Consider the following 13,927-nt stretch of genomic DNA (forward strand, 5'->3'; position numbering starts at 1 on the left):
CAGAGGAGTCCCCAGAACAGAGCCAGCCTTCTTTATCAGTTTGTTGAGCTTCTTTAAGTCCCTGGCTCTGATGCTGCTTCCCCAGCAGATGATGGTAGAAGAGATCACACTTTCCACAACAGACTTATAGAAGATATGCAGCATCTTGCTGCAAACACCAAAGGACCTAAGCTTCCTTAAGAAGTACAGTCTGCTCTGTCCCTTCTTGTAGATGGCTTCACAGTTGCATCTCCACTCCAGTCTGTTGTCCAGGTGAACACCGAGGTATTTATACTCCTCCACCACCTCCACTTCTTCTCGCATGATAGAAATAGTTTTTGACTTATTCCTGTTTCTCTTAAAATCTACAATCATCTCCTTTGTTTTATTCATGTTCAAGATGAGATGATAGTGTCCACACCATGCCACAAAGCGGTCCACCACCTTCCTGTACTCAGCTTCTTGTCCATCTCTGATCCACCCCACGACTGCAGAATCATCCGAGTATTTCTGCAGATGACAGGAGTCTGTCTTGTACTGGAAGTCTGAGGTGTACAGAGTGAAAAGGAATGGTGAGAGTACAGTCCCCTGTGGTGCTCCTGTGCTGCTGACTACCTGGTTAGACTCACAACCCTTCAGTCTCACAAACTGTGGTCTGTTTTTTCTTTAGATCAGGCAAGATTTGCTGGCCCAACAAGCACAGTTATAACCATGGTCATTACACCAGATATTTGTACTTTGGGCAGTGCTAGCTGGTGTAAAGTGAAAGCTGCTCCATCAGAGGAAAGCCCAAAGTAAATGCCCTATGACTTCCTTGTAGACAGCTGGTCAGACCTTGAACATCATAAAACACATTGGACCAACAACAGATGATGTGGCTCCCCAAATCTTGACTACGTCGGGAGTTGTCACAATCATCTCAAGGTTAAGGTTATCTCCATTACTTGTGGACCTTTTTCTACCACAGTTTTTCCTTCCACTAAACTTTCCAGTAATATGCTGGACAACTGCACTCTGTGAACTGCCAGCTTCTGTGGAGGGTGTCAGTGAATTTTGGGTTTTTAATTAGCGACAAGCCATAATCATTAAACCTAAAAGAAATAATTGCTTGAAATAATTCACTATTTATGTGGAATTATTCTATATATAAGTTTTATTTTTTTATTTGAGTCACTGAAATAAGTTTTCTATGATCTTCTAATTTATTGAGATGCACCTGTAAAACCTGTTATACTTCCAAAGGATATAAGAGGAAGTGTGACAGGGATCATCACTAGTAAAATGCACTTCAATAGCTGATATTCAGCAACTGTGACTACTTAGCAACAGAAGCATGCAGATGTGTGTAGTAACACAATGTCAGAAAGGTAAGATATCAGCAATAAATCTCAGTTTTAGGCCTTATAAAGTTATACATTTAAGATTTTCTACACTACGTTTTAACATTAGTTACTTCATAGATCAGTCATAATTTATTTAACAATAAGCCAGTTTTTGCTCCTGTAACTGGCCCGTGTTTAGATAATTTAAATTACCTTATCATAGCAGCACAAACAATTCATTCCAATTGACAAGCTCGGTGGTAGGGAGAGGATAAATTGGGCTTGTTTGGCAGCCACAGGGCTAGGGCACCTTGGAGTCATAAAAAAACCCATGACCGCTATATATCAGAGTTTTTCTGCAGTCAAAGATGAGGCCACCTTGTTTGACAGTTGAGGGTTTTTGTTTTTTTTTTCAAAATGGATCACGCAGTTTTAGTAGGTTGCTCTTCCAAAGTGTAGACAAACATCAGCAATGACCTTATGGAAAGAACTGTTGCTGCCAATCACTCTGGGAAGGGTCACGATAATTCAGATGGTGCAATGCCTAATAAAGTTAAAGTTCATGACAGTACAATCAGAAAAAGTGAGAACAAGTAGGCCTACGCCGTTTCAAAAGGTTACCAGGAAAAAGCCTTCCTTGGCTAAAAATTATGGCTGTATGGGTGTAGGTTTCCAAAGTTGCATTTGAATGATGGAACAATGTCTTCTGGTTGGATAAGACCAAAGTAGAGATGTTTGGCCATAATGAACAAAACCCTACATATAAGCACAAACATCTCATACCAGCTGTCCAGCCAAGTGGTGAAACGGTGATGATATATATATATATATAGCAACCATGGTGCCTGAAAAACTTGCATTCAATAAGTTGACTGTGAACCCCTCTGTGCACCAAAGTATTCACCTATTTGACACCTGAAACTTGACCTAAATTGGGTCCTCAATGGGAAAATGATCCCAAACACAACAGCAACTCTCCAACTTAACGGATGAAAAAGGAAAGAATAAAGGGGTTTCAAAGTCCTGCAGGCTCAAGCTTGGTTCAAACTGGGTCATGCAAGCAATGAAGCAATGTTGTGTAAAGTAGAGTGGGGCAACATTCCTCCACAGCAATGTGAGAGTATGATAAAGTCATATAGAAAATGACGTTATGGCTGCTTAAAGTGCTTCTCTGAGGTGTTCAAGGGTGGTGTTTAATTAATTTTTACATTTGAGCTTCATCTTTGTTAAATAAATAATGACAGTGTAAGTTGTGATGTGTTTTGACACATTGGAGCTTCGATGTATACCTCTGAGACTGGGGATAATGTATAATGCCTGTTTTTGTGGCTTATTTAATTGGAGGTAATTATAATAATTCAGTTCTACAGTTCCCATTTTGCTTCGATGCCTTGTGTGTGTGTGTGTGTGTGTGTGTGTGTGCGTGTGTGTTTGTGTGTGTGTGTGAGACACCATTTGTTTATGAGAGGGAAATCTGAGTTGGCACTTGCTGACAAAAGTGTTGTTGGTCAAAAGACAAACAGAACTGAGTGTGTCCTCTTCCCAAAAATCCAACCAGAATAATCCAGTTTTACATACAAACACATTGTCTAAATAAGCCAGCTCAGCTCGCTGTGACTCATCTTATGTTCCCCATAGTTGCCTGGTGAGTGGAGCTGGAATATTATGCCCGTATCCTTTGCTCTTCTTGTGAATCTCACACGCTCGCACAAAGTCTTTCCACTATGATTCATTTTTCGGGTTATGACTTGCTGTGTCCAGCTCAACAGTTGTCAACAGTACCTCAGCCAAGCACAACACACAGCTCTCAGACAACTCTATTTTTTGGACTTTTTTCTTTCTTTCAATCATACATTCACAGCAGTTGTTTGGGTATTGCCCTTTTCTATGCTTTAACAGCATTTTTCAATGGAGTACAAGGAAATGGGAAGCAGGTTGAGCAATGGGAATGCTGTTGGATTAATCCTGGTCTTGCAGCATGATCAAAATCTAAGCATAACCAATAGCTCTTGATGTGCTTTCTTAAATTTCTGAATTCCTGCCAAAGTCAGCCACGTCAAGTCTTGAAGGCGGAATTTTTTTTTAAATGTTAGGAAAATGCCTCGCAACTGGCAATCTATTCCAGCCTTCTAGGAAGGGCCTCCAGCTTGCTCAATATTCCTTCCGGGAAGGCCTTTCCGTTGCCCGATCAACGCTTATGGGAGAGATGTTTGGTCAACCCATCAGCTTGAGTATTGTCACAGCCGCTTCTGATAAAGCCAGACCAGCTTCCAGGAAACCAGAGATTTACCCTGCAGCATTCCTTCACCATCAGTGCATGCAGCAGGCAGAAGAAGAAAGAACGCAAAGCAGCAGGAGGGGTATAATGGGGACATGGATCAATAACAACCATGTGGGAAGCATACAGACAGGAGAATGCACTTAAATACCATATGTGTACATATTCATTTGTGTGTGTCCAAGCCTATAAAGACAAACATAGTTTTGATTTGCACTGATATGCTCACTGTAACTCACAAACGCAATCAATGACTGATGTTTCTCTAAGCTGAGCACTCCCTAGCCTCATTTTACAACCGTGTGACCAACTTTATTTGAGTGCAGATAATTAGCAAGATGGGTTTGACCTTAACAGCTGTGTGGTCCTCTGCTCCCGCACTCCATCCGTAGCTTCCAACACCTTGATTATAATGGTTGCAGTAGTCATTTAAGCTACCGTTGCTTTTCTTGGATCATTCGTTGTCATTACATGGTAATGAGCTGGACCCAAATGCAGGCAGGAGTCAGGCAGGGTAAAATAAACAGTTTTACTTAAAAAAGGATATTCAAAACTGAAGTCCAGGTGGAAACCTAAAATAGTAAATCACAAGGGCAACACATGGAAAGCTGGTGCAAATAACAGGATGAACTAACGGAGATATTTAAGTTGGAGAGTTTTTGAACAAGAAAAAAGATGGGTTATTAGAAACAGGGTGCAAGTAACTGAAGTTGAACTGAGGAAATGGAAGACATGGTTGATATAATACACAGGGAACAACGAAGCAGAATAAATACACACGAAATACCAAAATGAAGTTGAACCCAAACAAAAACCCTAAAGGCATTTTCATTCTCACAGCTGCCAATCACTGGATGTTTTCTCTTTTTAGGACAATTCTCTGTAGTGATGGTTGGGCCTCAGAATTCCAGTAGAACCGTGGTTTCTGAAATACTCAGACCAGTCTGTCTACGACCAAGAACCGAGCTAGATTTAAAGTCACTTATGGCTCTTTTCTCCCCATTCTAATTCTCCAGTTGAACTTCAGCAAGTTGTCTTCACCACGCCTACATGTCTAAATGGATTGAGTTGCTGCGATGTGATCATCTGATTTGCTGCTTATGTTAATAAGCAATTGAACAGGCACACCTAAGAAAGTGGCCAGTGGATTGTACAAAGCCATTGTGGGTAAATTTCTTTCTTTTTTCATCTCTTTTGATATGGAAATAAATAAATCTTCAGACAGTCTATGTTAAAAGTGGTGCTTTCAAGTGTAGCAACTGAGCTGCATCTGCATAATTTTGCACCCTTGAATAAATGTAAAGCCTCTGGTAAAAACTCAAGTGTCTAGGCTAGGCTAAGTAAATAAAATGGATGGGTTATGCATTACCCACTCTGGTTGCCTTAACATTAGGCATTTGTCACTTTAACACAGAAAATCTTACCCAGGCAAATCCATAACCATAACCCTGTTTTGTTACATAAACCAAGGCTTGGATCAGTTCATATTTTTGAACCAGGACCAAGTTAGCAAATGCACCCAAACTGGGTTGTTTTTAACACAGCAGTTTTAACAGTGTAGGCACAAACACATTGTCTTCTTTAGGAGTATCTTTTTACTCTCTGTTCACAGCTGCACAAACGTAGCAGCAGAAAAGTTCGGATACCAAACGACTTACTGTAACAGCAAGGAGTCCGACCCAACCCACCAGCACTCTCAGGTGTCACTGTGTCCCCACAGCAACCGGCCAACAAGGCTGAACAGTATTTCAATTTGACACTGTAGCAGATACACACACACACACACACACACACACACACACACACACACATCCGTGTTTTACTATCTTTATGAGGACTTTTCGGTTACTTCCATTGACTTCCATTAATTTTCCTTGATTTTTAGAGCCTAACCCTGACCCTCACACTAACCCTAACCAGTTAATACCTAACCCTAACCCTAACAATAACTCAATTCATACCCTAGTCCTAAGCCTAACCCCTGTCCCAAGAATGGAATTTGAAAAAGTGAGGACCAGGAAAATGTCCTCACTTTGTCAAAATGTCCTCACTTTGGGATAAAAATACGAAAAATGGTTCTCACTCAGCAACAAGTACAAGAACACACACACACACACACACAGACGCTCGAATTCAAGCACTACCATATGCACATGCATATGTGGTGAGTAAGGGGGTTTTGAGTCATGAAAGAAAGGCACAATCCCATCTTTTTAGAACAAGCTGCAGAGCTAAAATGAATAGATTATTTATTTATTCTTTAATTACAAAAAATTTATTTACACTTTCCCTTCTTATATATTTCCATCTGAAATGTCTTAATTAAGAGCAAAGTGGAACCAAAGTCAAATTCCTTGTTTGTGTGCACAAACTTGGTGAACAAAGCTGATACTAAATCCTTTTTCTTTCCTAAATGTTTCTCTTGCCAGTTACTAGACTGAAGAAAAAGATGAGCAATTTGATGAAGTCAAAGATTTGGTGTTTACTGCGTAAGCTGTCTGCATAAGCAATACAATAAATTGCAGAAGTTGAGGTTGAGAAATCTCCTCTGCTTTACCAAGAAGGAAATCCGACTTCTTGTGACACTTTCTTTGATTGTTCCTAACCAGAAATCGGAAATTTTGACTCTTTTGTCATCTGTTGCAGCAGCAAACTGTGGTAATAGTTAAAAGTTACTGGAAATAAAATATTTTTTTAAAAGAGTCCAGGATTCCTAATAGTCTGAATATAGTGAGAAATGAGGAAGACAAACCCTATTCCAGAAAGAAATTAAGCCACAAACATACAAAGGCAGTACAAAAAGAGGAAGAAAGAAAGTATGAAGCATAATAAGCACAGGACTCACTTCAGCAGAGCGATATTAGACAGAATTATTTACATGTCTAACAGGTGGAGAGAAATATATATTTTTCTGACAAGGTGAAAACTGGCTAGAGATGAGAATATTTCAGTAAATCCATCAGTCCACTTCCTGGATGGACAGCAAAACACTGAATGCTGAGAGGCCCAAAGTGAGTTTAACACTTAAACCCTGCCCTTACACACAGTTATTAAAATCTTGTCCATGCATGCTGATAGCAAAAGCACTCACATATAGATGAAAACTTTTAATTTATGTAATACCTGATTCTGCCAGCCTGATAATACATGGAATAGTATTATTAGAATTAATTTTGTGGGGATTTCATGCGATAGACCAACACAAAGAAGCACTTAATTGTAATCTGAAGAAAAATTATACATAGGTTATAATTTTTCTTAGAAATAAGATTTGCAACCCCCCCCTTTTTTTTTAACCATTATACACCTAAATAAAATCCATTTGAAGATGATGCCCTGGTACATTGGTGTGAACTTTTTACCATCCAAGAAAATTGCTATGTATTGCAGAAAACTAACACTGCACATCTGCCTGAGCATCTGCCTGAGCATCTACCTGAGAGTCTGCAGCAAGACATAAGAACTGATGTTGATGGACACTCTTCATCCAATCTCACTTAGCTTCAAGTATTTGTAAAAAGAAGAATTGGGCAAACATTTCAGTCTTTAGATGCGTCCATTTCCTTACATATCACAATCATGCTCCCTGTTACAGTATGTAACAAACAATCTAAGCCAAGTACATTGTTCTTTGTTTACTGCTGACCAAATTTTAGAAATATATTAAATTAAATAATTCTTCTTGATTGAAGCATAACAAATACATACCACATGCATACAATCCCCCATTGTGACCACAGTACATCATGGAGTTCCACCAGGTTCTGTGCATGGACCTCTAGTTCCATTATGTAGTCAGTATGTCAAAATCTAAATTATTATGCAGATGATACTCACCTATGATTGTCTTTGAAGCTTGTTGAAACTAATCATATAGCTACAAATCTAAAGGATGTCTCATAGATGTTAAAACCTGAATGTCCAAATTTTACTACTACTACTACTATATTTCTTTGAATCTGATTCAAAGAACTGAACAGAGAGCTACATTTTTCTATGTCCTACTCTAAGATGACATTTATCGTAAATTGGAGCTACACAAACAAGTTGAAGTGAGCTGACATTGAACGCAGCAGTGAATAAAAACATGTTGCAACAGTATGAAAATGTAATCGCCAACTCTCAAGTGCACTCCTATTAAGGTTTATTTAGTGACGAATGTGAACATCTGTATGAGTGTTGTCCCTTCAGAATGTAAAGGCATACCTGATGCTGAAATCACAGAGTACAGTCAGATGTAAGTCATTAGTACAAATTCTCAGGGGATCATGAATGCCCTTCCTGAATTTAATGGAAACTTTATACAGATTTTCCAATCTACACCACAGATGGTGGACCACACCGCCATCACTGATACGCCACAAAGCCATGCTTGTTTTGTGAGCAACGCACACCCTTTTCCTTATGAAATAATGTCAAAATGTAAAAGTAAAATTATCTTTTCACCTTCTTGTTGTCTCCCAGCACACTGTTTATAGTTACCAAAGTTCTTAACAACAAAACTAAGAGCATTAACTCATAGCAGTAGAAGAAGAATGTGGAATAGTCATTAGAGAGACAGTAGGCTTCAACGTGGCTTCCTGGTATTTTATGTTTTTTATCAATAGCTTACACAGTGGTCTCCACAGTGAAAAAAACATTATTCAACTCTTTCCCTACTCTGAGGCTGCAGCTGGGATACTAGCACTCCATTACAAACATCAGATGAGTCAAGACCAAAACATCTTTTTGGGTGTAAGTTTGTAGTTTTTTCCCCCTAAATCTTATGTAATGCTGACAGATACTTTTAGTTTAAATCAAAGATACTGAGCAGCCATACATGTCTGACTACAGATGTTGGAGTTTTTTGTTTTGTCTTAGCGAGGACCCAATGGATGAAACAAGTTCTGTAAGTAAAATTTGTTCACATACTGCCTTGATGCAACCATGTCTCTTCGCATATAAAACACATTTTTCATTTTAAAATACCATTCCAGACTCAAATTTCCATAGTTCTTAGTCTTTGCAGTTTTTTTGGATGGATGGATGGATGGATGGATGGATGGATGGATGCATGGATGGATGGATGGATGGATGGATGGATGGATGCATGGATGGATGGATGGATGGATGGATGGATGGAAACCTTTAGTCAGTGAAATTAGGAGTAAAGTCTGGAAATCCAAATATTACTCCATGCTCTATTTACTTTTTAAATATTTATCCAGTCTTGGAAAATTCTTCAGTCAATATCCAGAGTTTTCCAAACTACATGCAGACACAGGGAACAAATAAATGCTTTACTCTGTATGTTTAATTTCACACACTGAGAATTAACTAAAGCTTTTGTGTGATTATATATATGTCAAATGTCCACACATTTGTTTAGACCCCTGTTAGTCTGCACAAAGGATCACATGTGTTCCTGGAAGAAGGAAACAGGGGGTCTGCAGAATGTGCGTCTGTGTGTGTGTCGGCACAAAGCAGCATCTAAATGCAAGAACCAATCAGAGACCTGCACAGACACAGAGCCCCCCAAGTGCTGCTGGTTTATAGGGCCCAGCTTCAGAGAAGTCACATGACTTCCCATCGAGCGGATAGAGTGAGAGGGGAGACAGAAGCAGGCGATGTGGGGAAGAAGGATGAATAAAAGGAATGAAAAGAGGGCTAAGAGGGTGAAGACGATGGTAGGAGGTGTAAACTGAAGGTCTGGTGTAGATGGATTTAGAAGAAAAAAGACATAAATAATTGTTCTCGAAAGTGGTATTGTGCAGGTTTGATCAACGTCTGTGGGGTCAGCTGAATGAACAAAATGAGAAATGACAGATGGACAGGCAAAATCTACAAAGTCAAAGAATGAAGGATGAGATAAATGAACACACACAGATGAGAATGGTTGCATCTGATTACTGCGGAGGATCTTGATGGTCTGGTTAAGTTTGCCCCAGAACATGAAAACTCCCTTCTCCCAGAACATAACCTAAGAAAGCTGCAGATACTAACTGTGCAGATCTTTTAAGTATTTGAACACAATTTTCTGCTTACTATAATCCCTACAGTTTGCTTCTGAGCGTATTTGTTTGGGCTGAGAAGGAAGTTCCAATGAAAACTTCTCATAGCAATTCAGTGGAAACAAGTAATGAACTTGTGCATTTAAATTTTGCAAATGTCATTTTCAACCTCGAATGGATTCCACTCCCTCACGTTAATGATTAATCTCTGAGCCAAAGCCTGAAGCGGTAATGGAATTGGTAGGGACAATCGCCACCTATTAGTTAGTCAGACCTTGGTTACCATGAATACTCTAGATGTAAGTCATTGGGGAGATATATCTCACCAAATCATCCTCTAAAACTCATCCTCCAAACCTCCAAAGGGGGACGCCCAGAAGGCATTCTGATCCAGTCAAGAACCATGACTTCAAACTAAGAGTTAAATCTTGTTATTAATCCATAGCAACATCTCTGAACCCACCTGGTTGTACTGGCAGCTCAAGCAGCTAACATCTTTCCATCTAGGTGAAAAATCTGTAAAATCTATATCCTGATACTGTATTGCATGTTTGAGCTTAAATCTGAAACAGTAATGTGGTGGGAAAAGCATCTCCCCACCAGCCAGTATTGACCCATTGCATGTTTATTTAGTTACCAAATATCTGTGCATGTGCATTGCACTGGTTGGCAGAAATGGAAACAGATTTAATCTAAGTATTTCATGAAGAAATAGCTTATTGCAGATGAAAAAAATAAACCCCTCAATGTTGCTTCATTGTTGATCCATATTCAATGCTGGGTAAGTGCTTGGAACATTTCTTATTTTATAAATCATGCTTTATCCTTCCTGAGACTTTATACACAGACACTCTGAAAACATTCAAGTTGTCTGACATTATAATTACTTTTATTCATGGACATGTAGCGCAGTATTTTGAGCAATTAAAGGACTTGCTCATTGGTTAAAACAATTGATCCATGGATTTGTCATCAGTGTCTGCTTTAAAGCTGATTATGTTAGCTTCAACTTTCCCCGCTCAACCCAAAAATATGTGATGCAATGGCTTCACTTAGCTATAATTGTTCAAGCTACATATAGCTGTATCTACCAGAATAATAATGTCTCCTCAAGACATGTGACTCAAACTTTCTAATTTAAAGAGTTAATGGGTTCGTGGGTTATTTTATATCCTTTTAAACCAATTAACAGCAGGCATTTTATGCAGATAGTATCTAACAAACTCCACAGTTTTTGATCCGGAGGCTGGTTCACTGAGTGGGAACAGTAGACACTGGGTGAATACAGTTTCTAGAATGGGACAAACGCTACCAAATGGGTATATTAGAGTTTTTTTTTAATATTTTCTAAAACTGAACAAATTATGAAAATAGTCACTGATGTTTCTGTGCCGAATACATCGCTCTCCCTTTAGGAGATGTGGACTACCTAAACAATGGTATTTACCCATACATTCGCTTTACAAATTTTCTGTAGGTTTTAGCGGTGGGGCTCTTTTGCCAACCAAAGAGAGACTGGGAGTGGAGTAGGCGTTCATGAATATGCCTCAAACACGCATGGTCATTTCACGATCAAACCGAATAAAGTTGTACTATGTAGTTCTGCAACAAATATCATCCATCCAAAAAATGTGGATAAGCTCTGTGGAACTGGGGAAGATGGTGTATTCTCCACACCCATCACTTTTTCTTGGAGACCATTTTCCCCATTCTGAATGAGGGGAGGAAGACAGCACAGTTGATGCCTTGGCTACTATAGTTGGCTCAAGTAGAGTCAACAGCCAGACAATCAGTTGTGATTCAGTTTTTTGCTGAGTCTGAGCCAAATTAAGGAGAGAACATTTGACTGCAGCTGGATTCCAACTATATGTTAGCATTTTATCTTGCAATTTTTTGTTTAGTGTTAGCTTAAAGTGATTTTTTAGGGAAAGCAACTTGTTAAAGGTAGATTTTCTGCAGAATTACAGACTTTCAGAGTTTGAGTGATTTGACAGTCTGTGTCCTCAGAACAACATTTTGACAGCTATATTAGTTCATTACACCACAAAAACACAACCTCATAATATGGAAAAAGTGATACTTATGCAACCAGTGCGTGGCTTGCTAATATAAAGTAAGGCTATTCTGGGGAATTGTTGGAAGGAACAAAGTGACATAGCAAAGTAGCAAAGCTGGTCAAAACCAAAACAGGAATTACATCTATCTGATTACTGCAAGAAATGTAATGTTACAACTTATAGTTTTTGTCACCAGCAGTCATTCCCCATTCCCCACTGTGAAAAATTACCAGCAGACTGAGCTGCGACAGAGTTCTTTTAAAGCTCTTCTCAGTGTACCGGTTTGTCAAGTCTCCAAGCTACTGCTCTGAGACTAAATTTCTCCAGTCCTCCTTCTTTTCACAGGATAAACTGCCACATTATGAACTATAATTTAAGCTAGAGACTTGTTATCACCACTTCTGTCTTGGATGGACATGGTGGTATGCACTGAAGCCTTTTTTCTTTAACACCCTTTTACATATTTTTCTCTTTTTAAATCATGAAAATGAGTTTAACTATTGTGAGCCAGAGCACAAGTATTTTATCATGTCAATGTCCAATTTATTTATTTAGCACATTTAAAAACAACAGTTGACCAATTTGCCTAACAATTAAACAAACAATCATAAAATTGCAAACAGAATAAAACTGTAATAAGAAGAAATAAAAACACAAAAGAATTACGATTTCTAAGAACTATTTAGAACTATTTGTCATAATCATTTAGGGGAGGAAAAAGGGATGAGTTTTTAATTTAAACTGCAAGCCAGCCTTTTAAATTACCATCAGTAATGTTATATTCCAGAACAGAGAAGTCATAAAGCATTATGTCATTGAATGTCCTCAAAGAAAATAGCTATACAAGTGTGCAAAGTCAAGCACATCCAGAAGGCACATGATATATGGGTGAAATATGAAGCAGATGTCACCCTTTTTGTTGCAGGCACTGATGTCGACACCTTTCCGCTAAACAGAGAAGAGCTTTGTGTGTTTTTAAAAAAAATAACCAATTTGAGGGAAGGGTTCCCATAAACACCTGTTTTGTGCGTGGTGGAGAAATGATGGCCTCAGGGAAAGAGGAGAGAGAAACGCAGGTGAGGAGGGGAGAGTGTCACCTCCATACCCCTCGGTCTGCGAAAGGGAAGAACTCGTGTGGGACAAACACATTCGTTTATTCATTCTGCTCATCTATTTTCAGCCCAGTGGGTTTATGGTTATTGGAAAGGCGTTGCCGTCTCGCTCCTTCCCAGAAGAAGTCAATATTTCTCCCTCTCCTTCATTTCTCCCTCTGTGCTCTTTTTTTTTTAACTCTAATTCAATATTTTCTCCAAAATGCAACTCTCCCTTCCAAGCGTGGAGAGGGGGGGATCGCTGGAAGGCATCTGGGAGAAACACCACAAAACAATTTGAAAAAGTGAGGCCACAGAGTGCAACACCAACACCGATCCTAAAAAAACTTTACTCAGGTCAACTCTCTCCCCCCTTTTTCCTCATCTTATCACACTTCCATTGCTACTCTGCCTTGCATACTGATTCATCTTTATCTCTCCCTTGTTCACAGCTCTTGTGGGCCTCTTGAGACCAACTGTGGCCAATTTACAATAGCTGATGTTTGCTAATGACATTTAATGATGACTTGTTATGGATCATAAAACCTGGCTCTCTTATTGCCAATATTAACTTTAACTACAGCATGGGGCAGCCCTGATAACACACACTGGGACTTTTATCAGGTAATGGAAATCAGCTTGGACAACAAGATCATGCAAGCAAGTGGGAAATGTGTGCGAGGGCAGGGAGGAAGGGAGGGAGGGAGGGCAATCATGCCTGTAATGTGAATGCAGCTGTAGCATTAGACATGGAAATTGACTGAGCTTTTACTGTAACTAATTATATGTGCTCTCTTTCAGACTCTAACCTTGAAAACTGGCTCAGAGTTTATCTGTTCTTTTTTTCTAGGTGAAACGACTAAAGGAGCTACATCCATTAACATTTACTTTTCCTTCCCATAGAAAGTACTCCTGGATCAGTGCTCCTGTGTTCTTTTTGTGTCTCTGCTCTGTTCTCTCAAACCCCCAGTCAGTCGTGGCAGATGGCCGCTCACACTGAGCCTGGTTCTGCTGGAGGTTTCTTCCTGTTAAAAGGGAGTTTTTCCTCTCCACTGTCGCTACATGCATCCTCAGTATGAGGGATTGCTGCAAAGTCAACGCCAGTGACTGTCCACTGTCTCTACATGCTCATCCAGGAGGAGTGAATGCTGCAAGTCACTGACTGGATGCAATATGCTGGATTTCCTTAGATAGAAAAACTTTTTATCCA

Source organism: Girardinichthys multiradiatus, chromosome 10 (assembly GCF_021462225.1).
Source record: "Girardinichthys multiradiatus isolate DD_20200921_A chromosome 10, DD_fGirMul_XY1, whole genome shotgun sequence".
Classification (NCBI taxonomy): domain Eukaryota; kingdom Metazoa; phylum Chordata; class Actinopteri; order Cyprinodontiformes; family Goodeidae; genus Girardinichthys; species Girardinichthys multiradiatus.